The sequence below is a fragment of the Zea mays genome, chromosome 4, assembly GCF_902167145.1.
Source record: "Zea mays cultivar B73 chromosome 4, Zm-B73-REFERENCE-NAM-5.0, whole genome shotgun sequence".
Taxonomy (NCBI): domain Eukaryota; kingdom Viridiplantae; phylum Streptophyta; class Magnoliopsida; order Poales; family Poaceae; genus Zea; species Zea mays.
Window position 1 is genome coordinate 191,382,112 of NC_050099.1, and position 26,561 is coordinate 191,408,672.

General features: G+C 49.0%; 1 pseudogene; it reads left to right on the plus strand.

Annotated features, from left to right (window-relative positions):
- Positions 1-14,267: 14,267 nt before the first annotated feature.
- Positions 14,268-17,718, plus strand: LOC118476995 (uncharacterized; annotated as a pseudogene).
- The last annotated feature ends 8,843 nt before the right edge of the window (positions 17,719-26,561 follow it).

Here is a 26,561-nt window from a genome sequence, read left to right on the forward strand (position 1 = left end):
TGACCAAATCGCCATCCACTACGCCATCAGTGGCCTTCGGGCCGGCGTCCTTTACAGCCACTGCATCAGGGATCCGCCCAAGAACCTCCAGGAGTTGTATCAGCTATTTGAAAAATATGCCAGATCCGAAGAGCTCCACCAACGCAAACTCGAGTCTCAGAGGAAACCCAAAGACACTCCACAGTCCAGCCGCACGTGGACGAGGCCTTCGTAGCCAGACTCCGGTCGGGACGGCCGCAATCAGCAGCAAGTGCACAACGTCGCCAACCAGCACCCCACAGGCGAGGCCCCTCGCCGCCAGGAATATCCCCCTCAGGGCCGCGGTAACGGAACTCGCGGTCGGGGCCGGGGACGTGCTCAACAGCCGCGCCGATTTTACTGCCTGTTCCACGGCAAAGACTGCGCCCACCAAACTAGAGACTGCCCAGAGACGAAGGCCACCAGAGACAGGATGGCACGGGCGCAACCAGCCGACAACCCTAGAGTTGTCGCGCACACATATCAGCAACCCCCTCCGCCATACATCCACGCCCCCGCTCCGCATCCACCGCACCACGCATACCAACACCACCAGGAAGTACAAATCGTACCTCCCCCACCCCCACCTCCACACCAGCAACAACAAAACATCCACCACCCCCATGCCCCAAAGCAAGAGGACTTCGCCGATCAGCCGTATCGCGGAGTCATTCATATGATCACTGGGGGTCCAGCGCCGACTTCGACATGAAGCGGCAGAAGCGGGACCACTACCGCAGCATCAACCACGTCGCCATCATCGGTCCGGTTGTGCAGACGAAGTGGTCCCATGTGCCGCTAACCTTCGACGCCCGAGACGTCGATCTGCGCAGCGCCCCCACATCGACACCATGGTTATCAACTGCAGCGTGGCAGGCTGGGACCTGCACAAAGTCCTAGTCGACAATGGCAGCCAAGCAGACATCATTTTCCTCCATGCCTTTGACCGCATGGGCATAAGCCACAGCCTGCTCAAGCCTTCGGACAACCCACTGTATGGCTTCGATGGCAAGGGCACGTTTCCCGTCGGCAAAATAGAGTTGCCCCTCTCCTTCGATGTAGCACCCAATGCCCGAAGTGAGCAAGTGACCTTCGATATCGTCGATATGGTGTATCCGTACAACGCCATTATGGGCCGGGGCTCCATCAATAAGTTTGAGGCAGCCATTCATGGACTTTACCTGTGCATGAAGATACCAGGTCCGCTAGGCGCCATCACGGTCTACGGCAACCAGCAGACTGCGCGAAACATAGAGCGGGACTTCGTCCCCGGGCAAAGAAACGTGCACTGCCTCACGGCCCAGCGCGAGGTCCCCGCGTCCGCCAGCCCAACTGACAAAGAACATGACAAAGCACAGCTACAGAGCAACGACGGGACCAAGACGGTTCCCCTCGACCAGGCCACGCCCAAGCAGACGGTCACCATCAGCGAAGACCTCACTTCGCATGACGAAGAGAAACTCCTCCGCTGTTTGTCCAAGAACAAAGACGTCTTCGCCTGGTCTGCCCTCGACCTGGTCGGGGTCAGCCGATCCATCATTGAGCACAACTTGGGAATCGACCCTTCGGTGAGATCGAAAAACAGCGGCTGCTCAAAATGTCTGATGAGAAGACAGAAGCCGCCAAGGCCGAGGTACATCGCCTCCTGGAGGCCAAATTTATTAAGCCAGTGGCCTACCCCACGTGGCTCGCCAACGTTGTGATGGTGCAGAAAAAGAGCGACAAATGGCGGATGTGTATCGACTTCACCAGTCTCAACAAGGCCTGCCCAAAGGACAACTTCCCGCTGCCTCGGATCGACAAAATAGTCGATAGCGCGGCCGGGTGCGAAGTCATGTCACTCCTCGACTGCTTCTCCGGTTACCATCAAATATACATGAAGGAGGAGGACAAGGCTAGCACCAGCTTCATAACACCCTTCGGCACGTATTGCTTCATCAGAATGCCGAAGGGACTCAAGAACGCCGGGTCCACTTTCTCTCGGCTTACCAAAACGGTGCTGGAGGGGCAAATCGGCAGAAATATATTCACGTATGTGGACGATATCGTCGTCGCTAGCAGGAGCAAGGAGGACCATCTTGCTGACCTCGCCGAAACATTTGCGAACATGCGGGACGCACGACTTCGCCTAAACCCCGAAAAGTGCGTCTTCGGCATTCGCCAGGGGAAAATATTGGGCTACCTGGTGTCACACGGCGGAATCGAGGCCAACCCAACCAAAATTCAGGCCATCATCAACATGACGCCCCCGCAGTCAGCCAGAGACGTCCAGCGCCTGACAGGCAGATTGGCCACCCTCAACAGATTCATCTCCAAATCCGCAGAGCGAAGTCTCCCCTTCCTCAAAACTCTCCGCGGCGCAAAAGACTTCACTTGGGGACCAGAGCAGGCGGCGGCCTTCGCCTCATTGAAACAGTACCTATCGGAATTGGCAGTTCTTACAAGCCCCGACTCTTCGCTACCTCTGTTGCTTTATGTTGCGGCTTCGCCGCATGCGGTCAGTGCGGCACTGGTTCAGGAGCAGACAGTAGAGGGCGTGATCAGGCAGCGTCCAGTTTATTACGTCTCCGAAGTGCTCACACCATCAAAATGCAATATGACGGAACTGGAAAAGATTGCCTATGCAGTTGTTATGTCTTCGCGCAAATTGCGCCACTATTTTGAGGCATTCAAGGTCCGAGTCACCTCAGATAGGGGACTCGGCGAATTGTTCAGGAACCCGGAGGCATCGGTACGGATCGCCAAATGGGCGGCCGAACTCTCCGGCTACCACATCACATTCGAGCCCAAGACAGCCATCAAGTCACAAGTTCTGGCAGACTTCGTTGTCGACTGGACTGGGCCAATAACACAGCCGGACCCGTCCGCAGAGAAGGTTTGGACAATCCATTACAACGGCACATGGTGCCATGCAGGGGCAGGCGCTGCTGCAGTCATTACCTCACCCACCGTGATCAAGCACAGATACGCGGCACGCCTCAGCTTCGCTCTGGAATCTGACAGATGCACAAACAACATAGCAGAATACGAAGCTGTCATCCTCGGCCTCCGCAAACTAAGAGCCCTCGGTGTCACCACCTGCATTATCAGAACAGACTCCAAGGTAGTCGCCGGCCAAGTCGAGAAAGACTACGCAGCAAAGGACCCCGCACTTATGCAATACCTCGCGGCCATCCGTAGTCTCGAGAGACAATTCAAGGGTTTCACCTTGCAGCATGTGGACCGGGCCAAGAATGAGGAGGCCGACGCATTGGCCAAGGCTGCCGCCAGAGGCGAGTCCCTGCCCTCCGACGTGTTCTACCATGTTATCGGCACGCCAGCCGTCCGGAGCCCCGAAGGGCTCCAAATAACCAATGATAGCGAGGGCCACCGCATAGTCAACCTTATTATGACCGAAGACTGGCGAGCACCAATAACCCTGTTTCTATAGGGGTACTACCACCCAACCGACATCAACGAGGCCAAGCGCCTCAAACATCGAAGTCGGGACTTCGCGCTGATTGAAGGCCAGCTTTACAAGAAGGGGGTCAGTCAACCAATGCTTAAATGTGTCACCGAGACCGAAGGCGTCCAAATCCTGCGCGAAGTCCACAGCGGTACCTGCGGCTCTCACGCAGGGCCAAGGGCCCTAGCCGCAAAGGTGATCCGTCAAGGTTTCTACTGGCCCGCAATGATCTGCGCCGCAAATCGGGTCACAAGGTCCTGCGAAGCCTGCCAGAAGTTTTCTCCTCGATCAGGCAGCCCTTCGCAATTCACGAAACTAATCGCCCACACATGGCCTCTCCAGCGCTGGGGCCTGGACATTGTCGGGCTCCTGGCCACGGCTCAGGGAACCTTAAGTTCACCTTCGTCGCTGTCGAGTATTTTACCAAATGGATCGAGGCGAGGGCTGTATCCACAATAACATCGAAGACTGCACGGAAATTCTTTTGGCAAAACATTGTTTGCCGCTTCAGAGTACCGTTCGAACTCACAGTTGACAACGACAAGCAGTTTGACAGCCAAGACTTCAAGGATTTCTGCTTCTTCATTGGCACCAAGCTTGCCTTCGCCTCAGTATACCACCCGCAGTCCAACGGAGTTGTGGAACGCGCAAATGGCAAAATTTTCACAGCTGTCAAGAAGATGCTCCTCGATGAGAAAAAGGGCAAATGGGCCGATTTGTTACCTGAAGCGGTCTGGGCGCTAAACACGACTGAGTGCAGGGCGACTGGGTTCACCCCTTTCCGCCTTCTATATGGATCGGAGGCCATGACCCCGCAAGAAATAAAACATGGGTCCCCACGGACGAGAAATTTGCTGTTTTGCCACTCTCAAATTTGGCTGCTTGTTATTATGCCATCCCGTGTCTATGACTGGTGGGACCGTCTGTGTCTATGATTTGTGGGTCCGATGGCATACTGGCGAAGCCCACAAATGATAGTGGCAAAATTGCCAATGGCTCCCCCACGGACAGTCTCGTCAGCTGTCCCCGACGTGGACGAACCCACTTCGAAGGATCTCATCGATGGAGACCGCGTCTTCGCCCTACAGGCTCTAAATAAGTACCAAGCCCAAACAAAAGCATGGCGTGACCACGCAGTCATCCCGAGGGAATTCAGCGAAGGGGACCTCGTACTCGTCCGAATGGCTCGGACAGAGTCCAGGGGCAAACTGGAGCCCAAGTGGGAGGGCCCTTTCATCGTCAAGACGAAGGCATCCCCCAGCGCATACAGGCTCGCAACACCATCCGGCGAGGACTTGGAGCATTCCTGGAACATTGATAACCTCCGCAATTTTTTTGTTTGACTCATCAGGGCCAGCTCACCCTTGTAATTCGCAAAAACAATCTTATTCTGGCCCGCACTCTTTTCCTCCCGGGGGGTGAGGTTTTTAACGAGGCGGAGTCATGTAATATACAAGTGAAAAATCCCCCGCAAAAATCTACGTCGAAAAAAGACCGCGTCGACGGTCTTCGACATTCGACCAATACAAAGTCACCGCGAGGGGCAGCGCTAGCTACCCTCCGCGTGCGCCAATCCGCGCAAAAGTCGCCTAAGGGTGCAGCCGGACTAAGCACAACAAGTGCGAAAAATTGAAGTCTTCCTCAAAAAGACTATCCGCGCAAAAGTCGCCTAAGGGTGCAGCCGGACTAAGCACAACAAGTGCGAAAAATTGAAGTCTTCCTCAAAAAGACTATCCGCACAAAAGTTGCCTAAGGGTGCAGCCGGACTAAGCACAACAAGTGCGAAAAATCGAAGTCTTCCTCAAAAAGACTATCCGCGCAAAAGTCGCCTAAGGGTGCAGCCGGACTAGCAAAACAAGTGCGAAAAATCGAAGTCTTCCTCAAAAAGACTATCCGTGCAAAAGTCGCCTAAGGGTGCAGCCGGATTAAGCACAACAGGTGCGAAAAATCGACTACAGGTACGCCGGACCGACATAATAAACACACTAGACCAAGTGCGCAAGGCCTTTATGAGCATAGCCAAATGTGCGAAGGCGCACATCCTCATCATACAAGCTATTACATATGTACAGCGAGGGCATCACACCTTACATCGGTTCAACCTTCGGAATGATTCCCATCTCCCTATAGTTAAATAGCATTATCCTCAGCTCCTCACCCTCAAAAAGACTTCGCAGCTCCCCCTCACCTACACTCGCAACGGCCGGCAAGGACAACAATTCCTGCTTGCCAGCCCTGCCCACACGAAGCTGACCGCCGTCCACCTCACTCACTCTACGCTTTGCAACCGCCCTTCGCCGTCTACGCCCAGCACTCGGACCAGGCACAACTTCAGCACCCGCAGCACGCGGCAAAGCCTCCGCCGCAGCCACATCCAAGGCCGCAAAGTAATCCAAGTCCTCATCCGACGACTCTTCTGTCCACTCAACCGAACTCCCAGAGTCACCAAAATCAGAAAACTTAGAAGCAGACTCATCCAATTCATTCCCAGCATCCACGGTCGAAGCCGCCACAAAATTAGCAGTAGCGGTTGCGTGCGCAGGCCCAAAATCTTGAACCTGCGCAGCAACCAAGGTTCAGCAACATAGACAAAATTCTCTAACTACCCACACCCACTAAGCCACATGCGAAGGCCCAGCCGCCGTGGGATCCTCCGCCGCCGGCTCCGTCGCCGTCTTCGGGGGATCCTCAGCCCTTGGCACAGCGGTTGGCGACGAGCCACCGCCGGACGCAGTAGCCGCAGGGGCAACGAGGGAGCCTTCGCCGTTTTTTGGGGCGGCGCCGGGACGACCTCAGCCTCGGCCGCCACCGGGTTCGTCTTGGCTTCAGGCCGCACACTGTTCAAAGAGCCGAAGTCCTCCACGGTCTCGGCACGCGCCGCCTGAAACACAGCACACCGATTCAGCAAGCCCACGTATAACCCACATCCAACAACACTAAACAAAAGACGAACATTACCTGACCCCTCGCCCGGTCGGACCGCTCCCTAACCACCTCCCGACCGTGAGGGCCCCACATACGGTCAAAGAGGGCCCCCGCAAACTCCTTCACCACCGGGTCCTCGACCTTGTAAATCTCGCGCTCAAAATCTTCATCAGATCGGTCGAAGACCTCATAGTGGCGGCACCCTTCGCGGGACAGCGCGTTCATCGCCCCTTCGCAGGTGACGAGGGAGGCAAAAGACATAAAACCCTCCACAATGGTCGGGAGAGCCAGCAACTCCTCTTGCAGCCACTCGAGGCAGCGAAGGCCCGACTCTCGGTTGGGCACTTCGAAGTCAGCGGTCCGCGCGCCCAGCTCGTGGTTATGAGTCCATAAGCTGTTTGCGCGTCCGCTCAACTTCCGAGCGCGTAGAAGCCTCGGCCCTCTCCATGCGGGCCTGTAGAGCGTTGAACCGCTCCTCCCATTCCTCGGCGCGCTGGCTGGCAAGGCTACCCTCCACCCGCGCCAAATTGGCCTCCGCCTGCGCAGACTGCGCCTTGGCGAGGGCCTGATTAGCCTCCCTCCTCTCCTCTGCCAGCTGGCGCCGGAGGTCAGTCCTCTCGCCCTCCAGCGCGGCCACCTTCTCCGCCAGCTTGCGGCACTTGCTATCGGCGGCCAACTTTTCCCGGACGACGTCAGCATGCTGCGCCCGAAGTCTCTCGACTTCGGCAGACACAACTGCCGTAAGGGCCCCCGACGCCACGCGGTCAGCGAAGTCAGCCGCCTAAAATACACACATAAGACCACAATCCCAATGAAACCGGTAAAAACCGAAGACTAGCTCAACTTACATGACTTAGCCGCTGCGATGCCTCCTTCAGCTGGTGGGACACAGCGCCCGCCTCGTCCTTGACGGCAGTGAGCGCCGAAATCTCACCACCAGCGATGAGAGCGCTACCCCTTGCCCCAGGCACCGCGGCACGCACCGTGGTCACCACCGCAGGCGGAACAACAACAAGTTGCCCCTCGCTCGATCCTGCAAAGTATCAATAGTAAAAAAAAACCTCGGGCCAACGACTTACCAGTGAGATAATCATCCACACTAATATCGGTGCCAAAGTCGGCAACGCGCTTCCCCGGCGAAGGCAATTCTCGGGCCTTCGTGGATCTGGCCGAGGCAGACTTGGTTCCGCCGGCGCCGGCTGCCTTCACAACATCCGGCACCTTGCCGGACCCATGGGTGGACGACTTCGCCGCCAGCGTCGGTTGGCTACCGCCAGGGGCGGCAGCCTTCACAGTCCCTCGCGCCCTCTTCGGCCTAGCCTCGGGCAGCCTGATGACCGCCCGGCATTTTTGTGCAGCTTCCTGACGATCCTTGTCCATCACTGCCGACACAACAACAGCAATATTCCGTCCATAAGGAAACACTCTCAAATCACGAACCATGCGACATGTAAAAAGTCTTCGCCGGCCGCGCGGGGGATAGGAACGTTCTTAGGCCACCAACCCCCGGTAACCTTCAGCATCCGCGCCGAAGACTCCCGGAGCTCGGGCGAAGACATCCTTCCCCCGGGGGCCGCGCAGGTCCCCATCAGCTCCATAGCAAAACTATCGGAGACCCCCAGTCCTCCCATCGCAGTACCTAGCTTCCTCTTCTTAGTGGATGGGGCGGCCGCCGGCGCGGGGTCGTCTTCAGTCTCGGCCGCCGGTTTTTTCCCGCGGCGGCCGACATCGTCTTGCCCGGGATAACCGCCATTCGGCAAACGGTTCAACTCGAAGACTCTATTCAAGCGATCGTTGGATCCGCGTATGTCCCAACTACGCTGGCCCTTCGTCTTTGGCACGTAGCGACCAACAATCCGCCCCATCCTCCGCCTCACGCACGAATGCGGCGGGATCTCGGCCATGCAAGTCCAGTGCGAAGGCGGGACTTCGCACCAGCATCCCGCCATGGGAAGGCATCTGGCGAGGGCATACTTCGCCCAGCGCCCAGCCACGCGCCAAGGGCCACACCCCATACGCGACGAACTCCTCAACCAGATCGCGCTCGCTACTCAGGCCGGCCGCGCACCGCAGGGCCCCTTCGTCTGCATCCTCCTCCGCCACTTCAAACTGCGGGTACGCAGAGTAATAATGCGAACACATCTCGGCCATGGGGAGCCCCGGATGGTCTTCGACTGTACCCTCGGCAACGTAGAACCAAAATTCCCACCAGTTGCCCCATTTATTGCGGGCACAGGGAACCAACTCAACGACTTCCATCGAAGTATTGCCCGTCTTCGGCGTAAACGTGCAAGATCCAAATTGAGCAATCTTATTTCCAATTTTCCTTTTCTGCCAGTGCAGACAATAATACTTTGCGAAGACTTTGACCGAGGGCTGCCCGCCGTACGAAGTCGTTGCCCAGACGTATTTCGCCAGAGCCACCACGGCATTGGGCGTCAGCTGGTGGACCTGGACGTTGAACCTACGCAGGACTTCTCCCACAAATCGATGTGCGGGCAGACGAAGGCCGACAGCGAAAAAAGCCTCGAACACAACCAATTCGCCTTCTGGCTCGGGGACCTCCTCCGTCCCCAGGACACGTGCCACTCCGCCGCCGAAATAACCAAGTTGTTGCATGTCTTGCACGCGGACCGAGGACATCCGCGACACGCCGAACTCCATTGTGTCACCGGCGCGCAACTCCTCCACCGCCACATTGCTCAGCGTCTCCTCGGACGACGCGCCGGCCGGCGGTGTAGCAGCAGCAGAAGAGGAAGAGGACGTCATTGCTATGTACCGGCGGCGGCGGCGGGCGGTCTGCTTCACACGGGCCAGATCTCCAACGAGCAAGAGCAAGGAGGGCAGACGAGCAGCGAGCGATTTGAGAAGGCGGTTAGGGTTATCGCGGAGTGCGGAAAGATAAAGTTCAAAACGCGCCGCCCCCCGCCCCCTTTTATACACAGGGCGCGGCGCTTCGGGAAACCCGCAATCCAACAGTACTGCGTCAATCAACGGTCATGTCAAAAAACCCTGCGGGACCACTTCGAGCGAGGGCAGCGTCTCCACCATCTAGCGACGTCTTCGGCACCAGATGACTTAGTCGAACTGGTCCCTCGGAGGGCAAATGTTGGGGCGAAGGCGAAGACGCCACCCTTCGCTCGATGCCTTCGCCGACCTCGCTGGATCAACAGAGACAAGACGACGGGCAAACTTACCCTTCGTCCCACACGCCGCCGGACGAAGTCCTATGACGAGGTCATCTCATCTTGCGACCTCGTCCAACATGGAGGCCCACGTGTGATCCGGCCCTGCGTGGCCGCTACGCATTACGGGCCTATTTTGTAAAGGTCTCCCTGTAATTACGGTCTGTGACCCTGCTTTATGGGAATATTCCGGGGATAATCTAGGCGCCTGGGGGCACATGCGTCCTTAACACTGGACGCTGGGCACTCAGATACCTATAAATACCCCCACACAGTGCCCTTGAGAGGCTAGATTAACAGAGCTATTGCCATCTCGTGCATAAACCCTGTTTGCGTTACTACACTCCCCCGTTGGATCAACTTGCACCGGAAAGCAAGTTCCAACAGTTTGCTAGAACCGAACCTCGGTAAAACAAATCACCGTGTCACACTCTCTATTCGCTTGTGATTTGTTTTCGCCCTCTCTTTGGACTCGTTTATATTTCTAACACTAACCCGACTTGTAGTTGTGCTTAAAGTTTGTAAATTTCAGATTCGCCCTATTCACCCCCCTCTAGGCGACTTTCAATTGTATAGTCCCCTTTATGTAGGGGTGGATATCGAGCCAGCTCGGCTCGGCTCGACCGAGCTCGAGCTGGCTCGTTAAGGAAACGAGCTGGCTCGGCTCGGCTCGTTAAGCAACCGAGCCAGAGAACCAGCTCGGCTCGGCTCGTTTGCGAGCTCGAGCTGGCTCGTTTAGCTCGCGAGCCAGAATAAAAAATATTATACATGTATATATACAACAATATAATCAATTGCTAGTTAATTTCATACTAATTTAACACTAGAAAAGACTAACAATACTCATAATTTTATATATCACAACATTTAAACCCTAAACTAACATAGTTCATCACTTATTAATTCATCCAATACAAGTATAGGCTTTGTTTTACAGATAAATTCTAGCTCATTCGAGCTAACGAGCTGGCTCGAGCTCGTGTCGAGCTGGCTCGTTAACGAACCGAGCTGAGATGTTAGCTCAGCTCGTGATAAAATTGAAACGAGCCGAGTCGAGCCGAGCCGAGCTGGCCACGAGTCGAGCGAGCTCACGAGCCACGAGTATTTTGCCCAGCCCTACCTTTATGTTTGATAGAGCGTGCACTAGGGTTGTTTTTGAGCTGGCTTCCAACGTGTCTGGATGCATGTTCTTTTTGAACGATGGGAATAGGTCATTTTCAGAAATGTTTTATCACTAAGCCCGTTAATGCCATTTCTTTATCTTACTATATAGTACATTGTAAGCTTTTAAGCTTGTTATCTTTCCTCCAATTTGTTAGGGCATTAGCATCAGAATAAGATCAAAATCTGCTCATTTGACGTGTGCTTTGCTTGTTAGTTTCCTTCTTGGAACCGCATATTCCACTGATGTAAGTAATTTATACCTTTTATTGAAAACTTTATGTGGAGTTCCAAAAATTTATATGCAGCCCATTGCCCCGGCTTGCCCATTCTTGCAGTCGAAGTCGTGCTTTTGGTGGAGCTAGAAGCTCTGTAAGATGTGGACCCGTACATAGCTCGATGCTTCTTCCAGTTCTGCTTTGTCTGAAAAAATGTACAGTTGCATCCCAACCTAGGCTGATGCCATAGGCAACGAGGCGATGTGTTGCCAGCGCAAGAGGCAGCCGGGCATCACAATTCACAGGCCGACACCACATGAGCAGCCAGGATTTCCAAACGGATGCTCCCCTACACTTTTTGGGTTGCCGGTGAGGAACTTGTTTTGGTATGGACCAAGAGTATAACCATAGTACTACCCCACCAAAGGAAGAACCACCATCTGAGGAAGAACTTGCAAGGAAATTAAACCAACTGATCCATGGTCCATCAAACATTGACCATCATTGGAGACGACTCCTCTGTGTTTGTGGAGACTGAGCGTACATCATGTTTTAGTCGAAACAGCCTAGGGTTCTGGGGCATGATATGACTTCAATTATATACTCCTTGTTCATATCAGTATGAGAAATGGCTTTCATATCATGTTTCAGTGGAAACTACTTAGTTAATGTTGATAATATGTATGATATTTTTTATTGTGGAACGCAATGATGCTGCAAGATTTGGCTTTATCATAAGTAGCTGGAAATGCCAATTTCCAAAAGTAGGGTAGCAATAGCTGTAGAAGCAGAGTTAGGAATTACAACAATCGACGATTTTCTTTGGATTGTTATGGTAGTGTTACTTTTCAGGTTCTGATGTTAGACGGGTCTACAGTACATGTTCTTTTTTCCCTAACTTAGGCACTCATACCTTGCTCTTGGGGCTTGCTTAAGCCCATAAAGCGCCTTAGAGAGTTTATACACATGGTTAGGGTACTCACTATCTTCAAAGCCGGGAGGTTGCTCAACATAGACCTCTTCCTTGATTGGTCCATTGAGGAAGGCACACTTCACGTCCATTTGATAAAGCTTGAAGCCATGGTAAGTAGCATAGGCAAGTATATGTGAATTGACTCAAGCCTAGCTATGGGTGCATAGGTTTCACCAAAATCCAAACCTTCGACTTGTGAATATCCCTTGGCCACAAGTCGGGCTTTGTTCCTTGTCACCACACCATGCTCATCCTGCTTGTTGCGGAATACCCACTTGGTTCCTACAACATTTTGGTTAGGACGTGGAACAAGATGCCATACCTTATTCCTCGTGAAGTTGTTAAATTCCTCTTGCATTGCCAACACCCAATCCGAATCTCTTAATGCATCTTCTACCCTGTATGGCTCAATAGAAGATACAAAAGAGTAATGTTCACAAAAATGAGCGACTCGAGATCGAGTTATTACCCCCTTATGAATATCGCCGTGGATGGAGTTCACAGGGTGATCTCGTTGTATCGCTTGGTGGACTCTTGGGTGTGGCGGTCTTTGATCCTGTACTCCTCGATCATCTTCCTTGTCTTGATCATTGTTATCTCCCCCTTGATCATTGTCCTCCTCTTGAGGTGGCTCATCCTCTTGATCTTCATTTTCATCACTTTGAGCTTGATCCTCATCTTGGGTTGGTGGAGATGCTTGCATGGAAGAACTTGCAAGGAAATTAAACCAACTGATCCATGGTCCATCAAACATTGACCATCATTGGAGATGACTCCTCTGTGTTTGTGGAGACTGATTGTACATCATGTTTCAGTCAAAACAACCTAAGGTTCTGGGGCATGGTATGACTTCAATTATATATTCCTTGTTCATATCAGTATGAGAAATGGCTTTCATATCATGTTTCAGTGGAAACTATTTAGTTAATGTTGATAATCTGTATGATATTTTTTTATTGTGGAACGCAATGATGCTGCAAGATTTGGCTTTTTCATAAGTAGCTAGAAATGCCAATTTCCAAAAGCAGGGTAGCAATAGTTGTAGAAGCAGAGTTAGGAATTACAACAGTCGACGATTTTCTTTGGATTGTTCTGGTAGTGTTACTTTTCAGGTTCTGATGTTAGACAGGTCAACAGTACATGTTCTTTTTCCCTAACTTTTCCACTTAACTTTTCTATAATGTTCCATTTTAAACTTACAGAACATAAATGATGGAAAGGCCTACAATCTTGTTATGTTTGTTCTATCATAAACACTAAGGCCCCGTTCGTTTAGACCGGATCGGCCCATTCCCGGCCTTGTTCCGGGTGAAACAAATTGACCTGGTTTAGAATTGGTTGAAACAAATTAGCCTCGTTCGTTTGGGTCGGATCTGGAATCAAAATTGGCCCGGTTTGGAGTTTATCTTCTCTCCACGGCCCGACACCAATCCTTGTCTCATCCCTTCCGGATTGAACCCTGCCACACGCGAGACGGCGCAACGCTGGCGGCGCGGGGGGCGAAGAAGCGGCTGACGGCGACCCTCCCCACCGCCTTCTCACCGGTAAGATGCTACCATCTTCTCCTATCCTCACGTTATGCGTTACTTTCTATGTCGCGTGCCTGCGAGCGCCTCCATGGTCTCGAGGCGTCCGCCGCCTCCGCCTCCGCGCCGGGGCGCAAGTCCACAACGGCCATCCGGTCCCTGCTGAAACGACTGCTGGTCCGTGCGTGCTGAAACGACTGCTGGTCCGTGCGCACGAACCAATACACCAGCATGCGTCACGGTAGATCTTGGGGCTACTTTGCATCCTGAGCTGAATGTTCTATATATATGTTTCATTATTTGGTTACATTCAGATAAAAAGAAGCAAGGCTAGCTCTGTGCCTGTCTCTAGCATTCGACTTCTGATTTGGGCATCTAGAAAATTCGGTTCGCGCTGAATTTATCATAAATTATAGATTTCGATGAAACTAAATCTTGCACTTAATTATCACCATGCATGCAATGGATCAGGGTCTTATCTTGCTCTTACGTACTTTGGGTATAAATTCCAGTTACACACTATGTTTGTTTTCCAGTTTGAAATGAACAGGCGAGTAGAATTGCATGGCCTCAATATATCCTGTATCTTTCAGTACATGAGTTGGCAGCAAATCTTGTGTTGAAACTGAAAGGAGATGTGTTCCATTACGCTGATTTTAGCATATAGTTTTGTGAACGTAGGGTGGGTGCCTGGTCACCGGAATTCCTTGCAGAATGACATGAAAACTAGATTCATTTGTCCTGCGTAAATTTATTTATCCCGATTCATTTGTGTGCCTAGATTCATGTGTTTTCTTCAAGAATTTAGTGTATACTTTATGATCATATATGCCAGCTACTTATTTGAGTTGTTACATGTAGATCCCTACAACACCAATTATAGTTGGGGAAGGTGAACCTCCTCCCTCTTGGGATCCGGTACCAACTCCAAAAGGTATTAAATTCTTTGTATGTATATATGGTTTACTTTAGTCCTTGTTACTTGTACTTTTGAAGCGATACATGATTTGCTTTAATTCTATTTTATTATTTAACTTCTACTTGACAATACATCTATATTATTTAGTTCTACAATGAGTATCTCATTGCGAGATCGTATTAGAAAGAGGAGGGAAGAAGAAGATGATGACATGATGATATTTATTTTCCCCGCCTTATATCTAATGGGTTCTACTAGAGGTGGGGGACAAAAGAAGAAACGTCATACCTCAAATGAGACAGGCGAGGTTAAGGTTCGTCGACTCCTCGAGGGACATGTCAAGAACTGTCAAGTTACATTTCGGATGGAACCACACATCTTCAGAGAGATTGCAACTTATCTTAGAAGGAGAAGGATCATTGTTGATACAAGGATCACGGTCAAGGAGAAGTTGGGGTTCTTCTTATACATGCTAAGTCGCAACGCCTCATATCAAGATCTCCAAGTGTATTTTGGGCACAGTAATGACACCTTCCATCATCACATCAACCACTTCTTCAATAAGGTCATTCCTGTCCTATCCCGTCGCTTCATTCAGCCTCCTGATCCTAATCAAGTGCATCAAAAAATCCAAGATAATCCTAGATTCTATCCATTCTTCAAGAATTGTCTTAGTGCCATTGATGGAACTCACATTCCTATTTCCATATCTCCCGATAAACATTCTCCTTTTCGAAATCGGAAAGGAACACTAAGCATAAATGTGATGGTGGCATGTGATTTCGATCTCAATATCACTTTTGTTTCTAGTGGATGGGAGGGATCGGCCACAGATTCTAGAGTGCTAAGATCAGCTATGAGCAAGGGTTTCCACGTACCTTCAGGAAAATTCTATCTAGTTGATGGAGGGTATGCAAATACTCCATCTTTTCTTGCTCCATACCGAGGAGCTCGGTACCACTTGAAGGAATTTGGGGCTGGACATCGAAGACCACAGAACCCGAAGGAACTCTTCAACCATCGCCACGCACTTCTGAGGAACCATGTGGAAAGGGCTTTGGGGTGCTTAAAAAGCGCTTCCCCATTCTCAAAGTTGCCACATTCCACACACTGGAAAACCAAGTAAAGATACCTATAGTTGCTGCCATCTTTCACAATCTAATCCGATCACTTCATGGTGATGAGGATTGGTTAGATCATCAGCCGGATAATATTGATCCATCAAACTTTGTTGCTCTACCAAGTGGTAATCAAATGAGTGACCCAGGCACTACACAAGGCAATGCTTTAAGAGATACCATCGCCCAAGAAATGTGGGCTCAATACCAACAACATCTAAATTAGTATTTTCGTGATTGAATAAGTTGTAATAATTTAATTAATAGTATTGACACTTTAAGTTAGTAGTATTGTAAAATGTAATAAGTTTTTTCTTTAAAAAGCTATGGTTGGAAAAGGCTCCCCAAGGTTCAACATAGGTGGTTCCCCAAAGTTGCGTAGGTTCATTCCTACAACAAGTGCTACTAAAAAGAAGACTTCTCCTAAATGCAGTGGGGCAAAAAAGAGTGGAAGTTCTCCAAGAGGTATTGTGTTCAATGTTTCTTCATGCTTTCTTGTAAGTTTTGTATTACTGATGTGTGACCATTGTTTATGTAGTAGTGAAACAAAGAGCGGATTGGAATCCAGGCCTTGAGAGGTCTCTTGTTGACATTCTCCATGAATTTAAAGAAAGTGGATATAGAGGTGACAATGGTTGGAACTCCGAAGGGTGGAATAGAATGGTCAAGGAGTTTCATGTGAGGAACAATATGTCTCCTTTACAAAGTCTCAAATTCAGGATAAAGAAGGTCAGCTGAAGAGAGACTACAAGATGCTCAAAGCAGCAAAGCAACAGAGTGGGTCCACCTGGAATGAGAAAAGGAATATGGTTGAAGGACCACCAGCTTTGTGGGAGAATCTCATGGTGGTAAGTTGATTTCTTGAAATTCAGTTATCAAATTAGTTATGTAGGATAACCTTATAATGATAATCTCGTATTTGATCAGTGTTTTTTTAATTGTGCAGACATTTCCTAAAATCAAGAAGTTTAACAACAACAAGGCAACCTTCCCACTCTTTGATGCTTTGGGAGAGCTTTATGATGGTAAGTTTCCAAACATCATACTGAAATATATAATATAGTTTAACTTCTGAATTTCAGTATGATCCTTCTGAATGTCCCATTCAAAATGTCCCATTCTTTCCACTGTGCTCTAGGTAGAGACATATTTTTGCTAAGTTTATATTTCTTTGTTATTGTGTAGGACACTTGGCTGAAGGGACTTGGAATTGCACTTCTCTTGAGGCACCGCAAGAGGAAGAACCGAATGAGCAACTTCAGGATGTAGAAGATGGACCACAAGGCTTTGATCTGAATGTTGTTCATGATGTAGATGATGAAGTTGATGATGCACTTACTGAAAGGAATGAAGATATGCTTCAAGGAAGGGCTAATACTCTGTCACGAGATGAAGAAAGTGGACAGCGAAGACCTGCTGCGTCAAGAAACAAGCAAGAAAAGGAACCAAAGAAGCCTAGAAAGACTGACAACATAGAAAATATGATGAACAAATACCTAGAAATGAGGAGCAAGCAAGTAGAAGATGAAGCTGCAAGAGAAAAGGAAGCAAGAGAAAAGGAGACAAGAGAAAAGGAGGCAGCTCAAAGTGAAGATTTCTCCATCAAAAGGTGCATATCAGTTCTGAACACAATGGAAGAAGTGACCAAACTGGAGAAGGCAAAAGCATATTCAGTCTTCACCAAGAGCAAAGAGAATAGAGAGACTTTCATATGTGCATGTGAAGCGGATCAAGAATCAGCTTTGATTTGGCTAAGAAATGAGATGGCTTAGTAGGTATGATATTTGTGTCTTTACCTTCCACTCAACCATATTCATTTGGGCCTTTATATTCCAATCTAATTGTTCCATTTGTTTGGACAGGTTTGGGTGATCAATCGGTGATGCTTAGCACATCTGGAGGTTTCTTATTTTGAACTGACATGCTTAGTTCTAAAGTGGTTTTTCTTCTTAGCACATCTGTTCTATCTCTTAGCTGTTGAAGATGCCAGTTTATACCTGTCTATCAATCCATGTCACAAGTTATACTTGTTTTTTCACATGCCTCTTGATCCTGGAATATTATGCTCAGCTCTGCTGATGAAGAGAAGAACGCAGGGCTGTCTGACTCTAGCGTTGTAGATTAATGGCCAGTTGATGACTGTGCTAACGATACAGCTCACCACAATTAATGTCCAGTGGCCCTACCTGCTAACAACTTGCTAATCTATGCAGTCGGCTCCAAGTTGAGTTCAGCTGCTGCCTGGTGCTGTATTCCAATTCCACTAGAAGCTTCCGCGACGCTTGCATTGCGATTTGAACACAGTCAAAAAAATTGATTTCAACTGAAGTGACAGGATTCAATCCTTTGCTACCAAACAGATAAAAATTGCTTCCCTTGATTCATTCTAGCCGGATTAATTACATGTCCGGAACAAGTGAAAGGACCGGATCCACTGAATCCTGGCTTGTAACTGTTCCTAGCCTGGATTCAGTCCTGAGCTGCCGAACAAGCCCTAATTCACGCTTTCACCCTCCTCACTACTGTCCTGTGCCACTATTTCTCTATCTCCTTTGTCATGTTGTCCGCTTGGACTAAAGCCCTAAGCACCCGAGTCCCTATCCAAAACTGTAACAGTGGATCTAAGCTTTATTATCAAACAACAACTTTTTCTACCGTTGTTATACTAATAAGTTTTTGATTATGGAAACAAAGAGTTCCGGCTTTTGCATCAAATGCGTACCGCCATTACACGTCAATTATTAACTCAATGAACATGTGCTTGAATAATAAAGCTAACTTGATAGAACTAAATATCGTGAGTTACCTTTGAATTTAAACTTATAGTGTAAGAATATTGGTACAACAAATTTTCTCAATCCAATTTCCCATGATATTTCTTTTTTTTCAGAGAAGGTTAACCACATAAAAGATTTCTCTGCACAAAATGTCATTAAAATATTATTAATAATTAGTCGTTTTAAAATATAATTATGGTTAATTATTGAATACACATTAACTCATGATTTCCTACAAAGTTATTGAGGGAATATGTATCAACTTCTCTGCACCCGAGATCTTAAGTTTGCCGTGCACTTCTCGATAAAGACTGATAATTCATCACCATATTTTTACAAATTAGATCTACAAACTGTTTTCATGGAGATAGTATTCATAAGTTTAAGTTATATATTATGTATAATGTATGTTTATCCTCAACACTCACCCTCAATCTGGAAACACTTTGGTAATTCTTTTTTAGGGCAACAGTTGTATCCCATTCATGAGATATAAAACAAAACTGTTAGAGCGTATAAAGGTATAGTGGCTCTTCAGATAATAATCCAGACAACGTAATTTAGAAATCATTCATGGCCTTAGTTAACGACGACATCCATGGACGATGATTAATGGATCAATAGTACACTAGTGCTAGCATCATGATTAATGGCCTAATCCTAATAGTGGAGTTGCCTAGAGTTACAGTTAAACCGATCGAGCTTGCTGCTGACTTGTACTTCTGCTTCCATCGACTGTTCCGTTCATCTGCTCCCCGATGATCAGAGCTTCATGACCCAGCTGTTCCGTTCTGCTCCCTGATCTGCATAATCCTCCGATGGCGATTAGAGTGCTGTCCGATCTGGAAGCTAGGAGACGTCGTCGGCCGGTACTCAGGCACCAGCCTATGCGACCTGTAGCGTAGCCCGCACGCGTTGCACAGGGTTCTTCGCCCGTCCGGGCCCTCGCGCCACTGCGGCGTCTCCGACGACTGGCAATGGCTGCACGTCCTCTGGACTTGCCTGTTCCTCGGGCGTGGCACGGGACGGCGCCGGCGGACGGCGCCACCGGTACTCCCCGACGGAGGAGCGAGAGCGACAGGCAAGGCGGAGCTCCGATTATTGCCACCGTTCCCACCGTCGGGCATGGCTGGAGGAGGAGCGACTGCCGGCAAGGCGTGGAATGGGAAGTCGATCTGCGACTGCGATGGCGTCGTTGTAGATGATGACGACGGGCGGCTGCTCGGACCTGAAGACTGTTGAAAAATTAGACAAATTCCAATCTAAATTCCGAATATAAATCATGACCAAATCAGAAGAACTGAAATAACAAGCCAAATCAGATGATGCGTACTGATTAGACTTACTGATCGATGGCACACGCCGGAATCAGCAGGGTCGACGATGTCGAAGTAGCGAAATCAGCAGGGTCGACGAGGTCAGCAGATCACGAGCAGTCGCGTGAAGACGCTTCCCAAAAACCTTATTCGCCCTCTCCCGGTGCAGGATCTAGAAGACGAAGGGTTCCGGAGACCTGCTCTCCTGATCGCAGATGCACCTCTGCGGTCGGGACGAAGAGAACTAAAAGGCGGCTCAGCTATGAAGAGAGGCGAAAGCGAACTGGGATCTGGGGATGATTTGGAGGCTGGCTGCCGGGCTCCTTTTATAGGGCCGAGTCCGCGACCCCCGTGCTTATCCACCCACGAAAATCTCGCAATCAGTTGAGATTTTGTAGCAATCGGTTAGGATAAGCGTAACAGCCAAGAAACCAAAAAATCAAACGGCAAAAGGTAGCCGCGTCCCCGCAAGGCGAGGGGCCGGATTTCGGCGGACCATTCACGCGCATGTCGTGCGCCCGCGCCCTTCGCCCCGCCCCGGCCAGGCCAGGCCAGGCGAGCGAGCGCGCGCGCGTGTGGCTCTCCACACTCTCTCCTCTCATCCATGACTTGGTGAGTGAGTGTGGCTTCCATATTTAAGTTAGCTCTACTCCACAAGAGCTAGCAATATGGTGCTATTGGTTCCACCTATCCCTTTGCCATCCACTTATATGGGCTTTTGAGATTTTCCTGGGATTTATTTGAATAACTTAATTGGGCCAAGCCCATAAATCCTAACAAAGACGCGCCGACCAGCCCAGCGTTTGGGTGGAGATCGCGTGGTGTCATGGATTCCGCGGTCCGGTACTCAGGCACCAGCCTATGCGACTTGTAGCGTAGCCCGCACGCGTTGCATAGGGTTCTTCGCCCGTCCGGGCCCTCGCGCCACTGCGGCGTCTTCGACGACTGGCAGTGGCTGCACGTCCTCTGGACTTCCCTGTTCCGCGGGCGTGGCACGGGACGGCGCCGGCGGACGGCGCCACCGGTACTCCCCGACGGAGGAGCGAGAGCGACGGGCAAGGCGGCGCTCCGATTATTGCCACCGTTCCCACCGTCGGGCATGACTGGAGGAGGAGCGACTGCCGGTGGCATAGATTCCGCCGCTAGTGGCGGCGGCGCATGCGTGCGTGTGCGTTTGGAGACAATGTAAAGTGCACCGCGCGCCGAGACAGCTAGCTGGCGGCGTGCTGTTGTTGGCGACAAGGACGGGCGGCGCGCCACCGCATGCTGCTGGCACAGGCGCACTGCACGCGTCGTACGCTTCAAGGGCGACGGCTGGCATGGCCGCGGGCAACGGCGACGCGTCGTCGTTGGCCAACGAGCCGCGCGCGGCGGCTGTCACGTGCGCCGGCGGCGAGTCGCCTTCGGTCGCCTCGCCGCCGCCGTCCAGCGCGTCGTCAGCAAAGAATGTGTCCACGTCAAATCCGTCGAGGCCCCCAAGAACGGACCTGGACAGGCGCAGGCCCCAAGGATCCGGCCCGGCTCCGCGTACGCCATACGTGCTATTAGCCAGTGGCTCCTGCTCCCGACGGGGCGGCTCGGCGACGCGGCCTATGCCGAGCGCCGCCGGCGATAGACCCGCGCCGGTGGTGTGGGCGGGGAAGAGCCGGATGGCAAGGGCGAGCGGGTCGTCGCCGTCGCAGTCCGGGAGGTCATCCTGCAGCGAGGCGTGAGGTGGTTGATTGCTCATGCTTTGCGGCGGGAAGAGCCAGCGAGGCGTGAGGTCGGTGCTGGACTGCTGGTTCCTTCTCAAAGCGAGCGAGCGAGCGGAGTATTTATTAGCATGGCTGGGCTTTGACCATGACGTCAGTCAGAGGACGGTTAGTTAGTTGGAATCAGCAGCGGGCCGGACCATGTCCGTTTTTACGCTTCCGAGTTCGGATTCGGAGTTCCGATCGTAGATAAATAGTTGATGCGCCGCTCGCTTTGAGGAAGCAACCAGAGCCACGCCATGAGCAAGCGACAACCGGGTGTCCTCGGCGACATCCAGGACGACGACCCGCTCCACCTCGCCCACCGGCTCTTCCCCGTTTACACCGCCGCGGACCCACCGCCGACGTCGTCCCTGTGGGCGCTCGGGATAGGCCCCGCCTATGCGCCGCCGCCACCATCGCCGCGGCTCTGGTGGTGGGCCGCCATCCCGATCCCGTTACACGCCTTGCCGCCGGTCGCTCCTCCTCCGGCCAATCCCGGCCCTGGGAACGACGAGAACGGCGACGGCAAGAACCGGAGCGCCGCATTGCCGGTCGCTCTCGCTCCTCTGGTCGGTACCGGTGGCGGCGCCGTCCGCCGGCGCCGATCCGTGCCACGCCGGAGGAACAGGCAGGCCTACAGGGTGTGCAGCCACTGCCAGACGTCGGAGACGCCGCAGTGGCGCGAGAGTCCGGACGGGTCAGTCACCCTGTGCAACGCGTGCGGGCTACGCTACAAGAAGCAGGGGCTGCTGCCTGAGTACCGGCCGACGACTGCTCCTAGCTTCCAAGCCGGGCAGCACTCCAATCGGCACCAGAGGATAATGAAGATGAGGGAGCAGAAGAACGGGTCATCAAGCTCATCAAGTAGCTAGCAGATGAACGGAACAGTAGATGGATGGAATAGCAGAACGGAACAGCAGATGAACGGAACAGTATTAGGATTAATTATTGATCAATTAGTCATCGTCCATGCATGCATGTCAACGTAGGCCATGCATGATTTCTGAAATTTAGGCCCTGTTCCAATCTCGCGAGATAAAATTTAGCAGCTTTTTTTAGCTACTTTTAGCCATTTGTAATCTAAACAGAAGAGCTAATGGTGGTAATTGAAGCTAAACTTTAGCACTTCAATTCATATAGCTAAAGTTTAGCAGGAAGCTAAAGTTTATCCCGTGAGATTGAAACGGGGCCTTACTCTGCTGTCTACTATATATTATTGCTGGCTAGCTGTTAACAATGTATGACTTATTTGAATAAACCTCAAATAAAATAATATGCCTCTAATTTGAATAAACCTCAAATAGTATTTTTCCATAATTCAAGCATTTGACTAAATAAATAGTTAAGATATAAAATAAATATGACTTGCATCTCATGTTGGGCTCTTTGTATGTTGCATATGAATTATGAATCAAAACTAGATTTGGTTTCAGGAAATCAAACCAAATTTGAATAAAATAATATGCGTGTACCAAAATTTTGATAAAAATAATGAAGAAATTGATTCGTAAAGTGGAGAGTTGGAGTTGAATGGTTTTATAATATGAGTTATATTCCATTTGTGAACACTTTGACATAAAAAGTTACACAATCTTTTGAAACTTTTATGTCATGCTTCTATCATCAAGTATGGGTCCATATCAAATTTCGGTTTTTTACCATACTAACATATTATTATTATTATTTTTAAAAATTAATTACAAATTCAAGAATAAGATAACTTACCATAAATATTATATCCGTACGTGAGGTGCTGTCTTCGATTCCTGGTCGTGAGCCACTATTTTATTGTATTTTTCTTCTTCTAGAAGAGCTAATACGACTTGTTGCAATAGTGATCTAGAATGTATAATATGTACTCTAAACAGTGTAGCGTATTTTTTTGAAACCGGCAAGAGAATTGTCGGAGATGAGCGCCCTATGATGCTAGGGATAAAACCCACTACAAAAGAGAAAAAAAGGACAAATATCGGTGGTGTGCTTGCCAACCACCAAAAACACCGGGTTATAGCAAATTGGCTAAGATTTGGTTTCAGAAAATCAAACCAAATTTGAATAAAATAATATGTGTGTACCAAAATTTTGATAAAAATAATGAAGAAATTGATTTGTAATGTGGAGAGTTGGAGTTGAATGTTTTTATAATATGAGTTATATTCCATTTGTGAACACTTTGACACAAAAAGTTACACAATCTTTTAAAACTTTTATGTCATGCTTCTATCATCAAGTATGTATCCATATCAAATTTTGGTTTTTTGGCCATACTAACATATTATTATTATTATTAAAAAATCACTTACAAATGCAAGAATAAAATAACTTACCATAAATATTACATCTGTGGGGTGCTGTCTTCGATTCCTGGTCGTGAGCCACTATTTTATTCTATTTCTTCTTCTTCTAGAAGAGCTAATATGACTTGTTCCAATAGTGATCTAGAATGTATAATAGGTACTCTAAACATTGTAGCGTATTCTTTTTTTCCAAACCGGCAAGAGAATTGCCTTTTATATTAAAAAGGGAGATGAGCGCCCTAGGGAGCTATAGATAAAGGCCACTACAAAAGACAAAAAAAGCAGAAATATCGGTGCCGTGCTCAGCAAGCACCAAAAACACAGGGTTATAGCAGGTTGGCTAGGTGATTTGTCCCTTCAGGATCTATCAATGGGCTTCATCTTTGATCTTTACCAGAGTTTGGTGTAGGGGTGCTCAAAGATTCGTGAGTTTCTCTCACATCAAATCCTCCAAGAGACGGGAATAATGAGAGTTTGGAGGCCCTTCTCGCCCAAGAAAAAAATGAAGGTCATGCGTGTGTAACAACTAACAGAGAACACATGTAACCACTCACCCAAATAAACTGACTTCATTGTACCACATGTACCCTGTTATTGCCGGGAGCACCAAAATGGGAGGACACATAAGTACAACCTTGAAAGGCAAGATTGTTGTCGGCATTTTGGCAACCAAAGGCCAGACTGGGTATGTAGGAAACTAAAGGCCAGTTTAGATACTAAAATTCTGTTCGAAATTAGAGCAGTTTGGAAAGAAAATGAACTAATCTTTCTCTTCAATTATGGAGGAGATTTGAATTAAACCTCTAATTAGATTATACATTCAAAATAGTATTTTTCCTAACAAAATAATGTGTGTATTCCATAATTCAAGCATTTGGCTAAATAAATAGTTAACATTTAAAATAAATATGATTTGCATGTTGCATCTCATGCTAGGCTCTCTTTGTATGTTGCATATGAATTATGAATCAAAACTAGATTTGATTTCAGAAAAATCAAACCAAATTTGAATAAAATAATATGTGTGTATGTCACACCCGGGCGCGAACATAATCATCAGGTGTGCTGGGATCAAGTCTCACACATAATCATCAGGTCTGTTGTCTACTATATATTATTGCTGGCTATTAACAATGTATGACTTATTTGAATAAACCTCAAATAAAATAATATGCCTCTAATTTGAATAAACTTCAAATAGTATTTTTCCATAATTCAAGCATTTGACTAAATAAATAGTTAATATATAAAATAAATATGACTTGCATCTCTTGTTGGGCTCTTTGTATGTTGCATATGAATTATGAATCAAAACTAGATTTGATTTCAGAAAATCAAACCAAATTTGAATAAAATATTATGCGTGTACCAAAATTTTGATAAAAATAATGAAGAAATTGATTCGTAAAGTGGAGAGTTGGAGTTGAATGGTTTTATAATATGAGTTATATTCCATTTGTGAACACTTTGGCACAAAAAGTTACACAATCTTTTAAAACTTTTATGTCATGCTTCTATCATCAAGTATGTATCCATATCAAATTTTGGTTTTTGGCCATACTAACATATTATTATTATTATTAAAAAATCACTTACAAATGCAAGAATAAAATAACTTACCATAAATATTACATCCGTACGTGGGGTGCTGTCTTCGATTCCTGGTCGTGAACCACTATTTTATTGTATTTCTTCTTCTTCTAGAAGAGCTAATACGACTTGTTGCAATAGTGATCTAGAATGTATAATATGTACTCTAAACAGTGTAGCGTATTTTTTTGAAACCGGCAAGAGAATTGTCGGAGATGAGTGCCCTAGGATGCTAGGGATAAAACCCACTACAAAAGAGAAAAAAGCACAAATATCGGTGGTGTGCTTGCCAACCACCAAAAACACCGGGTTATAGCAAATTGGCTAAGAGTTTTACCCTTTCAGGATTTACCAATAGGTTTCCTCTTTGATCTTTGCCAGAGTCTGGTGTATGGTTGTACCTTTATGCTCAAAGATTAGGGTTATACCTTTATGCTCGACGGAGGAGCGAGAGCGACAGGCAAGGCGGCGCTCCGGTTATTACCACCGTTCCCACCGTCGGGCATGGTTGGAGGAGGAGCGACTGCCGGCAAGGCGTGGAATGGGAAGTCGATCTTGGATGGCATCGTTGTAGATGATGACGGTCTGCTGCTCGGACCTGAAGGCGCGCCGACCAGCCCAGCGTTTGGGTGGAGATCGCGTGGTGTCATGGATTCCACGGCCCGGTACTCAGGCACCAGCCTATGCGACTTGTAGCGTAGCCCGCACGCGTTGCACAGGGTTCTTCGCCCGTCCGGGCCCTCACTACCGGAAACGAGTGCTTTGCCGAGTGCCCGAAGCACTCGGCAAAGCCTTAAAAACACTCGGTAAAGGCTTTGCCGAGTGTGGCACTCGGCAAAGAAGGCTCATCAAACAGTGCATCGGCAAAGTCTTCTTTGCTGAGTACTTTTTCTCGGGCACTCGGCAAAGAAAAGCAGCCGTTACGGCGACGGGTGACGGAGACGACGTCTTTGCCGAGTGTCACGGATGACACTCGGCAAAGGAGTTACCTTTGTCGAGTGTCTACCTAGAAGCACTCGGCAAAGAACCAATCTTTGCTGAGTGCCACTTGGGACACTCGACAAAGAACCCGCCAGGGAGGGTCCTCATGTCAGGTTCTTTGCCGAGTGCTACGTGTGGCACTCGGCAAAGCGTGCCTCTTTGTCGAGTGCTAGAGACATTACACTCGGCAAAGAACCTATACCGGTGCCCAGGTCTTGGTTCTTTGCCGAGTGCTATGGTCTTGACACTCGGCAAAGAACCTCTTTGCGGCAAAGTGACCAGTATGCACCTTTTTTATTTGTTTTCTGTATTCCATCCACACAAACAAAAGATATCACATATATATCACATATATACATCACATATATCATCACAAACA